Here is a 12,163-nt window from a genome sequence, read left to right on the forward strand (position 1 = left end):
TTTTGTATTTTTATCTAAAATTTAGATCAGATTTGTTTTTTCACATTGATAAAGCTAATCGGATATGTTTTTTTCACAATGAAAATGCGTGTCTGAATTTTATTTTTTATTTTCTTCACATTAAAAAAAAAAAAAAAAACATTGACGTGCAACCGGAAGGCAACTGTTGTTGCCATAGACATGAATACTGTTGCCGGAAGGTTGCTAGAAAATAAACGTACTGCTACGCGCTATTACAGTGACTTCACTTGCCAATAGCCGAAAAGACATAGACATACTGTACTGATTACTTCCTTTAAATTTCTAAATTCAATTAAAATACTACAATAGCTTCATAAAAAATAAGCATGGACCTGGTTAGTGAATGGTGTTTCCTAGTAAATTTACCTTTTCAAAATCAGAACTCATTCTGTGCTTTTCACACTCGGAAATCTGACTTGTCCCATCAATAATAACAATACATTTTATTTATGAGCACTTTTTAGAAACTCAAAGACACTTTACAGTTGTTAAAACAACTACAAAAGTCAAAACAAATATAAAGACAACCAACAATAAAGTTAAATAGAGAAAATACAGGAGTAGGAAGCAGAGGAGGTCTGTCGCTTTGATACTGCTTCTCTCATCGGTTTAACAAAAGTGCTCGGATATGTGCATCATTCTTGGGTAGAGTCTGAATTCTGCCTGCTGGATACCCAGGTAGTTGGTGTTTTCATCAACCAGGTGTAACCTGTGTGGAAGCGAGCTGAAGTACCTTCCTGCTTCAAAAGCTCCAGCATCATCCCAGTCCCAAAGAAACCTGCCATCACAGGACTCAATGACTATCGACCCATTGCCCTGACGTCCGTAGTCATGAAGTCCTTTGAGAGGCTGGTATTGAGCCACCTGAAGGACATCACAAGACCCCTGCTGGACCCCCTGCAGTTTGCCTATCGGGCAAACAGGTCTGTCGAGGACGCAGTCAACATGGGACTGAACTACATCCTGCATCACCTCGACTCCCCAGGGACCTACGCTAGGATCCTGTTTGTGGATTTCAGCTCTGCGTTCAACACCATCATCCCGGACATCCTTCACCAGAAACTCACCCAGCTCACAGTGCCGGCCTCCACCTGTCAGTGGATCACCAACTTCCTGACTGACAGGATGCAGCAAGTAAGGCTGGGAAGCATCACATCTAGCACTCGGTCACTCAGCACTGGCACCCCTCAGGGGTGTGTTCTCTCCCCACTTCTATTCTCCCTCTACACCAATGACTGCACCTCAGGGGACCCCTCTGTGAAACTCCTGAAGTTTGCAGACGACACCACCGTCATCAGTCTCATCAGGGATGGGGACGAGTCTGCCTTCAGACGGGAGGTGGAACAGCTGGCTCTTTGGTGCAGTCAGAACCATCTGGAACTGAACCCGCTCAAGACTGTGGAGATGACAGTGGACTTCAGGAGAAATCCCCCCCACTCCCCCCTCTTACCATTCTGAATAGCAAAGTGGCTACCGTGGACTCCTTCAGGTTCCTGGGATCCACAATCTCACAGGACCTGAAGTGGACCTCCCACATAGACACAACCAGGAAAAAGGCACAGCAGAGGATGTACTTCCTGCGTCAGCTGAGGAAGTTCAACCTGCCCCAGGAGCTGCTGATCATGTTCTACACCTCCATCATTCAGTCTGTTCTGTGCACCTCCATCACTGTCTGGTTTGGATCTACAACCAAACTAGACAGACACAGACTACAAAGGATAGTCAGGACTGCAGAAAAGATCATTGGTGTTGATCTGCCCTCCATCCAAGACTTATACCTGTCCAGGGTCAGGAAATGGGCAGGTAGCATCACTGCAGACCCCTCTCACCCTGCACACAATCTGTTTAAACTCCTCCTCTCCGGCAGACTCTACAGATGTACGCCAAAACTACCCGCCTTAAAAACAGTTTCTTCCCCCAGGCTGTCACTGTGATCAACACAACACAGTCATAGAGTGTCAGACCTGTTTCTGTTACTGTGAAATAACCATGGAACTAAACATAACAACCCTGGAACAACCTATCACTGCGAAATGTTCATGGACATAATATTTTCATTTAAATGTTCACCTGCAGTACTCATCAATGCACTACTGCACTATTATCTTATTATTATTATTGTATTTTTATTTCGTTATTATTATTATTATTACTATTACTATTATCTTGTTATTTTTATTTAGTTTGCACATATTAGTCTAACTACTCTTATATTTATGTTTATACTTCTTTTTTTATTTTACTTTTTCTTTATTCTAGTTGATTGTTATTATTTAATGTTACACTATCTGAGAGAGCACAGGTCACCAAAACAAATTCCTCGTGTGTATTCATACACTCTTGGTCAATGAAGTTGATTCTGATTCTGATTCTGATTTCTCCTGATATAAGGTTAAATGGCTTATTTTGGCTCATAACTTACTGCACATACTCAACTGTTCAATAGTCCTTCCGTGTATAAATTACTGTGTGGAGGTTGGAGGAAACTACCGGTTACAATACTTCCAATAATTATTATTTGTATTTATAAGCCTCTTGTGGACAAGTGTTGACTGTGTTGTCCATTTCACATTAAATAATAAATATATAACTTTTGTAAAAATAAAGCAGTGCTGTAGATGTTGAGTGAGATACAGCGATCACTGCACAAATTGATTATTCATACAGTAAAAACTGTTTTATTATATTGTTTGTGACCGTCACCAGCCTCCATAAGGCAGAGTAAGCTCAACTATATTTGTGGGGGGGTTATTGGTTCACAATAACAAAGTCGTTATTGTCAACCATAGCGCCATCCCGGACCTACAAGACCAGGCAGGCAGGTGGACCGGGAGACTGTAGAATGGTTTAAATATACAACTAAATGAATGTCCAATTATGTTTCAGTTCAAAAAGTGCTTGAAAGATTTGATATTCATAATGTGATGAAATTATTATTTTTTTTAAATCACTGTATACTAACCTATTTCTTTATTCATTAAATTACTTTTTTATTTTAGGTTTTTTCCCTGACAGGGCTGGAACGCAAGGTTGGGTCCCGAGCTGGGCAGGACCTCCGGGTTTTGTCCCAGGTTTGCCTGAACCTCCTGGTTTGGTCCCAGGCTGGGCCGATCTTCTGGGTTTGATCCCGACCTGGTACTTGACTCCAGAGGCAGCAGAAGACCTTGAAGACACAGAAGCCCCTGAGGAGGACCTTCCTGAGTGGACTGCGTTTCACTTCTACGAGGTGACCCCTGGCTGTCAGACCCCTGAGGAGTCTGCTTCCTCAGCCTCCAGTGACTCTGAAGATGAAGGTGAGTATTCCCAGGAGTCACCACTTGGACGCAGTGTCTCCAGGAAGAGGTACGTAGACGGTTCTGAGGAGTCCGACTCTGACAGTCACTGTGAGCCTGGGACGAAGAGGCCGAGACGGGACGACAGCTCTGGCTCATCTTAGTCATCTGTGCTTTTCCTTTTCCTGCTCCTCTCCATCTATTAGCAGAGTTCCCTGTTTGTACCCGGCTTCCATAGCTAGTCCTTGCGTCTGGCGGGATTAGTTCAGCCTTTGGTTAAATAGTTGTAAATAGTTGTTTCAGGTAAGTTGGCCTTTGCATCTTGCGGGGCGACTGATGTCCCAGGCAGCGACTGGTACCGGGACTTTTTTAAATGGTAAGGATTTTATTTTTTGTTTCTTTATGACAGGCCACAGTCGGAGTGGTTGTCCTGTCACTGTTATGAAAACATGCATGATATATTAGGTTGAGTTAGGTTAGAGTTAAGAATTAGAGATAACCTTTTTAATCCCAGCACGTGAGGACTGGAGGAGACTTTATCAGCCAAAACAATGTAAGCATAAATACTCAACACACGTTTACTGTAAAAATAAACTTGACTTTATAATAATGCTTGTAAAATGTTAAACAGGAGCACCAGCATCCACAGCTGCCTGAGGAGGAAACATCAGCACAGGACAGAAAGGCTTCTATTCACCAAAACAATCAATGTAAGTAAAGCCTCTCATTTACACAGAATCTGAACATGTTTAATGTAAAAACAAAGATGACTTTTATACTAATGACTGTGAATTATCTTGTGTTTTATTGCAGAGTTTTGCTTTAGAGGAGAATCAGACAGTTCCAGCTGTTGTTTACACAGACTGCTTTGGTTTCAACTTTATACAAAAAACTGTTGAACGTTCAACTCACTTTCCATCAGAATCCAAGCTCATCTTCATCACTGAGATGTTTCTTCATCAGTTCTTCTACAGACTGACACAGCTCACACATGGAGAAGATGATTTATGGAATATAACATTTAGACTTTTCCTTTTCTCAACAATATGATGCATACATCCCAACCCAAATTTCAAGTATTTTTTAGCTTAACTTGAGCCAATTTCTATCAATAAATTACTAATGTATTATTATTATTGACTATAATTATTTTACACTATGTTTTTGTCATGGTTCACGTTGATTTATTGATCATTTACAATCTAATGGTTCCCAGTGCTCTCCCAGTAGGTGTGACGTGGACATCTGCACACATGTAAATGGTTTATAAATGAATGCACTCGTTCACGTGTGTAGTTATGTGTGCTAAGCATAACTATATATATATATATATATATATATATATATATATATATATATATATATATATATATATATATATATATATATATATATATATTGTACAGTATAATAAAATGTTATTTCTTGTCTATACAGTGTCTGTGAGTATTTATTAGTGGAGTACCTATACCAGGCTTAACTCTAATTACATTCATCCATGAACCCTCAATTCATTTGATTTAATTTCATTTTGAACATAAATACAACAGCAGTGTATTTTCTACAATGAAAATGCTAATAGTAATTTAGAAAACAAACAAAGCAAAGTGAGAAGAAATGATTAAAATCCTGCACGTGAAGCCTGTACATGTTCAAAAAGGAGTAGGAGGAAGTAAAAACATATGATCCTAACCCTTGTACTGACAAATAACTTTGGGCTTTAAAGTGAGGCAGTAACAATGCTTTACTTAACTCAATTTTACCCTCAAAGAGTTGTACATTTCAAAATGTGACCCCATGCTGTATATATATATATATATATGTTCACATTCCGTGTACTATAGGATGTTTTATGTTCTGTCTTATTTATTTGTTGTTTCAAGGGCTCTTACAGAAAAAACTAATAAACAAATGAATACCAAAAGCAGAAACAAATCTATTGGGAGTAAATATTTTTTTATTGTATTTTTTTAAATATAATTTCAAATAATCAAGACACTTTAGCCCTTCAGGATGTTAATTGTTGTTAGCTTGTTTAAAATAATTTAGTTGGTTTAAAACATGGCATTAAAGGCTTGTTTCTTGTTCTGTTTAGATTGTTAAAAAAATTATTTGCTCTTAACACATAAATTTACTTACATCTTTTTTCACCTTCAAGTAATAGAACACAAAAGTCATGTTAGTAGGGTTTTTTTGTTGTTATAAATACTGTAATTTCTCATGAAATGCACTAGGTGACAGCAGATCTCATTATATCCTCAAAGGTTTGCAATGATTCTGTAAAAAAAAATAATTGTTTGGGTCTCAATCCAAAAATACAGGAACCTCATCAGCGAGAGAAATGCTATATATACTTTTCGTAATTGAAAGTGTTCCAAAGTGTCAGATAAAAAAGATCCACAGTGCTTCTAACACCGACATGGGCAACTTGTGGCTCAGGGGCCACATGTGGCCTTCAGTCTAATTTTGTGCGGACCCAAAGTAACTCTACAAAATAAATAAAAAAAAAAGAGCAAAAATTCACAAAATGATGACAAATATCAGCCAATAAACCCACTCCAAAGACATATGAAATCCCCAAAAAAAAAACAGAAATACACAAAATGACTACAAAAATAAGTTTAAACTAGACAAGACCTGGCATTTAACAATTGGCAAAAATAACAACCTGTATCTCTACAAAAATAACAGAAAAATACACAAAATGACAACAACAAAAAAACACATAAAACAACTCATAACAAACGCAACTAGAAAATTTGCATTTCCTGAAGAAAATGCAAGTGAGGATGCTGGTGCTTGCCCGCGAAAAAAAATTGAAATGCATTGAAAAAGTTAAAAAAAAGTTGAAAACTAGTTTGAAGTCCAGTTCACACAGTATTATGTGTTAAAATCCCAGTATCGAAGGACAAACCAGTTAAACCAGTTAGAAGTCCAGTTTATACAGTATTATTTGTTAAAATCCCAGTATGAGTTGAGAGTGAACCAACAGCTGAACATGCCAAAGTTTGAATGGTTGAAATCTATTAAAAAAATGACTGAGCAATTAAAGATCTAAGTTGTTAGTGTGAAATGAGAACCTGCAAACTCCTCACAAGAAGAGGATTGGTGATGAAGAGGAGGGGTGATGATGAAGAGTAGATTTTTTGAAACATTTCAAAGTTTCAATGGTGGAAATCCATTGAAGTATGGCTGGGCAAATTAATATTTAAGTTTTAAGTGTGAAATGAGAACCTGCAAACCCCACACCAGAGGAGTATTGGTGATGAAGACGATGGGTGATGATAAAGAGTAGAATTTTTGAAACATTTCAAATTTTGAATGGTGAAAATCCGTTGAAAAGGTTGAATGGGTTGAAAAGTTGAAATCGTTGAAAAGTTGAAATCGTTGAAAAGGGTTGAAAAGGTTGAAATAGGTTGAAAAGGTTGAAAAGTTGAAATCGTTGAAAAGTTGAAATCGTTGAAAAGGGTTGAAAAGGGTTGAAAAGGTTGAAAAGGTTGAAAGAAGTTAAAATGGGTTGAAAAAGTTGAAATGGGTTTAAAAGGTTGAAAGAAGTTGTAATGGCTTGGAGGTAGTAGCTGAACATGTGAATGGTTTGGATCAGTTACATATGGCCGACAATGAAGTGGTTAAAAGTTCCAGCAAGGGGAAAAATGTTGGAACTTTTAATGTACGTGGATTTTTTTTTTATGTGAAAAAAAAATAAAAATTCAATTTCAGGCACGCATTGTCATTGTCATTGTGAAAAAAACATATCCGATGGGCTTTATCAATATGAAAAAAAATCTGATGTAAATTTTAGATATATTTAAAAAACAAAACAAAAAAATGCATAATAAAATAGATTTCAATGTACAAGTACGCCATCTAATGTGTAAACCAATAGTTTTCGTTGTATTTTTTTGGTTTTCATTGTGTTTTTTTATTTTTTTATTTTTTTTATTTTTTTTCATTTTCACGTGTTTTCTCTTAAACGGCCTCCCATAAAATAATTGCATTTGAATACTTTTTTTCTTTGAAGTGATTTTTTTAAAATTGAAAATGTTTTTTTTTTTTTTTTTTTGAAAGATTTATAAAGACAAATCTACCTCCATATGCCTTCTGTTCTTTTACACATCAATTTGAAATATATTTTTATATTATCCATCCATCCATTTTCATACCCGCTTATTCCCGTTTAACAGGGTCGCGGGGGTCTGCCGGTGCCAATCTCCGGCTCTCATAGGGCGCTGGGCGGGGGAACACCCTGGACAGGGCACCAGTTTTTTATATTATTATTATTATTATTATTATTATTATTATTATTATTATGTATAAAAACACCGCTTGTTTTGTTGGGTGGTTTGGCAGATAGTTAATTTTTTAAGTTTTGCACATTTTACCGCAAGTTGCTCAGCCTAACTATGTATAGAGCTCAATCTGCCCGATCCATTTTTAAAGAAGTGAAAATCTATCAATGACGTTCCAACAATTCACTATATTGTATAAAACAAAAAATGTACTAAATATGTTTAACTTCATGGAGGAACAAATCTGCCAAAAAATAATATGAAAAAAACAAATGAAAGATAAAAGTAAAACAAAAACAAAAAGTTAAAGTTAAAAATAAAAATAAAAATAAATAAAATAAACAGTCTTGTCATGCTTATATCACTTGCAGTCATTTTTAATTGCAAATTGTTGACAAAATGATTTTCATCAAATTAATTCACAAGACTTCCCTGAATGAAATAAAAAACTTTGTCACAAAATCAAAGAAATTTAAAAAGAAGAACCTGCAGGGACTAATATCTGTTACATATTGCTTGGATATTGTTGTACCTTCTGTACTTTATACTGGCCCACAAGAAACCAAACTGGTCTGCATTTGGCCCCTGAACTAAAAAGAGTTTGACAACCTTGTAAAGAGTATTGAGGTTTGCTGATAAATGTAATCAATACTACTACTAATAATACATAATCAATAGTCTTTAAAACAAAAAAATGATCTGTACGTAGTGATGTGCAGACTGTTTTTGCATTAATTTAACTTTAAATTGAGTCCGTGCTCTACGTAGATTGTTTGAATTGCATATATCAGCCATTTAAGATTTCCTTTAACAATTTGAACTATTTCTGTTGGATTTTTTATATAGAGACACCTAGAAACAAGCCTACAGTAGAATCAGAAGACTCATTAGCTGTTTTCTATATAAGCACCAAGGACAACAACAACAACAACAACAACAACAACAACAACAACAACCACAAACCATCAGCAGCAACGTCAGCAAAAGTTAGGTTTCTTTACTCAAATAATCACTTCATTTCATGATTGTTTTATTTCAAAATTTGTGAAATCAATAATAATAATCAATTTATGTATTCAATCAATTAGTTCATGGTAACTCAGCTTTTTTCTATATTTTACCAGGACCAAGGACAGCAACAACAACAACGGCAGCAACATCAGCAGCAACAGGAACATCAACATTTACAAAAATGTGTTATCAGGTAATCAATCAATTAGTTCATGATAGATTATATCATAGTGACAAGCCTGCAGTAGAATCAGAAGACTCATTAGCTGTTTTCTCTATTTTACTAGGACCAAGGACAGCAACAGGAACAACATTAGCAGCAACAAATTGAGTATCGCGTTAGTTCAGGCAGGCACATGACGAAAGTCAAGCTAGCCCAGCCCCTTCATCTGTCAGTAGCTGTAAAAGCCCATCCATCCCCTAATCAGTTAATCATCCAGCTGATCATGTTCCATGCTTCCTGTTGGTTAGAGTTGGTCTCAGCGCTGCATGCAACACACCTATTTCTTCACGCTTTGTGGGCAAAAGCCTCGCAACCCACCCCCATCCTCTTCAGTTTAATTAAACAAGGTCTTCTGTTGCCATCTGCGCTTCTGTTCCAGGGGGTCATGCTGTGACCGCTCTCTCTGCTTATGCCCCTCCATGTAGCTCATGGAAAAGTCAAAGGGAGCTCCTTTTGCTTCAGGCTTTCCACGCAGCTGCTGGAAGGGCAGAGAGGTTCCAGAACAGAGCCTTACCGCCAAATCTAAACTGCATGCTAAATAAAACAATTTGACTAAAGTGATCCTGACTGAACAAGAGAGGGAGGGGCATATCAAAGAGCACCAGTAGAGGCACATCAACCAGCAGCAGATGTGGGCAGATGTTTTTCTGCTCCCTGCTTGACATTTTGTAAATTTGCTATTTTAGTTTAGTCTGGAGATTTCTGGTAGTCCTGTTTTCATCTTCATTTTGATTTAGGTTTAGGGACTTTGGGTGCGACGGCCCTGTATAGGGTGCAGGGTGTCCTCCTGCTTTTATTCAGTTTGGCCAGGGTCAGTCTGTTTTTTCCCCCTTTTAGTTATGTTTCAGTTGTTTTTTACAACATACAATATTTTCTGTTGATTTCTTATGTTTAAAATGCTTCCATACAATTTCAAATTTGTATCTTATGTCTATATCTGTAAAGATTAATATATCTATGTATAATAAAATAATATTTGAACTGAGAAGGAATAGAGCGTGCTTTCCTACTTAAACACACACAAAAAACAAGTGTTTTTGTCGTCACAATATATTCAGTACAGAATGAACAGTTATTAAGGTCCAGTCTGAAACAAACTCTGCAGGGACCGCCAGGAGCATCATATCAATACTAAACTATTTTAGTGCCAATACACATGTCAACCCTGTGATGTCATGTATATAGGCTGCATGGACAGGAGTGATCATATTTCTATTGGTTGTATGTTAAAAATAGATTGTTTTATTTATTTTTTTTTTTTTTTTTTTTTTTTTTAGAACAATAGATTGTTTTAGAATCCTGTGTAGTGATTTAATATTGTGACGAATACAGTACATCATTAAGGCTTACGCACATTTCACTTTGATTTGGGTTTAGTTCCTTAATTCATCAGCTACTGTAGATCTATATAGTCCATCAGATATAAATCTATATCTTTCCTAAAAGATGTGACAGAGATGTTTCAAATTAAGTGTGTTGCTGACTAAATGAAGATGGACTGGAAGCAGCCCCCCACTGGCTGTGAAGATAACAGCTCCGGACCAAGATCTGACTTGTCACCAAATGATGATGTCATTGTAAGAGCGATGGAGGATCTTCCTCCTGCTATCTAAGTACTCGTTGTGTTAAATTCTGCCTCTTACCCTGGGTGTATGTGAGGAAGGGGCCACAGCTGTGACCAGAACTAAACCATCCTCTATCCAAACTGGTAATAAATCTTTAAACTTAATTAAACGGACTCTGGTTAAGATTTGCATACGTTTGTCAGGTGACTTCTGGCTAACTGTTATAGGCAGGAGAACTGAATGCCATCGGTAAATGAAAGCATTGTATTTATCCATTAATTTTCTTTCTTTCCTAAAAGCAGCTGTAAAATCTGTACCAATCAGGATATTCGAACAATGGGCAGGTCATTTTCCAGGAGAACTGATTGGTCAGAAGGCGGGACTTTAGTCCTAGCTCAGATCTTACCCCGAACAGGTTAGTTGTTCAGCCTAAGTTACCATGGTGATATATCCTGGTAAGAAGTTAGCCAGCATCGTAGTACAGAACAAACTGAATAAATCCTGGAAATTAGGAGGAATTATAAGATAAGAGGATATCAGTGCCATGAACCAGCTTACCTCAAACTCTCACACTGCGAACACAGAAGCACCGGTGAAAAATTGACATACCGTATACACCTTTTCGCGGTGACATCATCATCTGGGACATTTGCCTTAGCAACGCCCTTTGCCATTTTAAGAGGGGTTTACATTTGCCTGACAACCGCTATTTAAACCATTTACCACAGACAACACAAAGGTTTTACTCAATGTTGTATGAATATTTCAGCAGATTAGAGCCAAAGGCCAAGCACCGACATGAAGGGAAGTTACATCTGGTTGGTTTAGAATCATGTCCAATACGAAACACCTCAAGGTTAATGGAAAAACAACCAGACAACATGGCCAGATCTCCAATGGTCTGTTATTTATGAGTAGCTCATTAACAGCCCTGACGTCTACACTATGGAGAAGATGAGGACTTACAAAAGCTTGGATGCATATATTTTCTTTAAGGTAGGCTTATATATGTGTTTGTGTCTATATAGGCCTGTGTCATCATGATAATTGGCTCGTTACGTGATGTGGCTATGCTAGCGTAGCGCCGCTAATATAATAATAATAATACTGCCTAAATTAAAACATAAAAGGGTATATGAAGCACATTTGTTGATTTAATATATTTACAGTTCATATAAAAGTCAACGCATTGCATATTTACTGTTAATTTCACATTTCTTCAAGTTATACCAGCCATAAACATTTCAGTCATTACTGAATAAATTACAATTTAAATGTAGGCTAATTCATAATCAACGTCAGAAAATCAGTCAGGAAGAAATTAAATCCCCAAAATACACAACCTACCATTACCGAAATGTCTACTGCAAACATACGACCACTTTGATTTCGGGCTCCATGTAGTTCCATCTATGTTTGTTAGCCTCAGTGCTTGGATCTATAATGTCCGTTTCTGACCTTTTTCTGTCAATATTCTGTAAAAGTCTATCTTTTCCTTCAGTCAGGCGTGGTTATGACAGCCAAATACTACGCATGATTTGGGCATTATACGATAAAAATCAGCCAGACTGCAAAATCAGCGGTAAATAGCGATTGTCAGGCAAATGATTACCACTCTTAAAATGGCGGCAGTGTTGCTAAGTCAAGTACTGACGTCACGCAAAAAGGTGTATTGACCACATCTGTCCAGCCAGTTCCTGGTCCATCACATCACCACCTTTTCTTTCTTAAAGCTCTTCTTGCTGAGACTTGCGCTCTCTCCACTTCCGTGTTCTTCTTTTT

The 12,163-nt window shown here is 37.1% G+C and overlaps 1 long non-coding RNA gene across 1 annotated transcript; it reads left to right on the forward strand.

Annotated features, from left to right (window-relative positions):
• Positions 1 to 8,433: 8,433 nt before the first annotated feature.
• Positions 8,434 to 9,421, forward strand: LOC114469748 (uncharacterized). The gene is made up of 3 exons (XR_003674800.1): positions 8,434 to 8,568; positions 8,707 to 8,786; positions 8,881 to 9,421. It is a non-coding gene; the product is annotated as an uncharacterized LOC114469748 (long non-coding RNA).
• Positions 9,422 to 12,163: the final 2,742 nt, after the last annotated feature.

The sequence above is a fragment of the Gouania willdenowi genome, chromosome 1 (assembly GCF_900634775.1).
Source record: "Gouania willdenowi chromosome 1, fGouWil2.1, whole genome shotgun sequence".
Lineage (NCBI taxonomy): Eukaryota > Metazoa > Chordata > Actinopteri > Blenniiformes > Gobiesocidae > Gouania > Gouania willdenowi.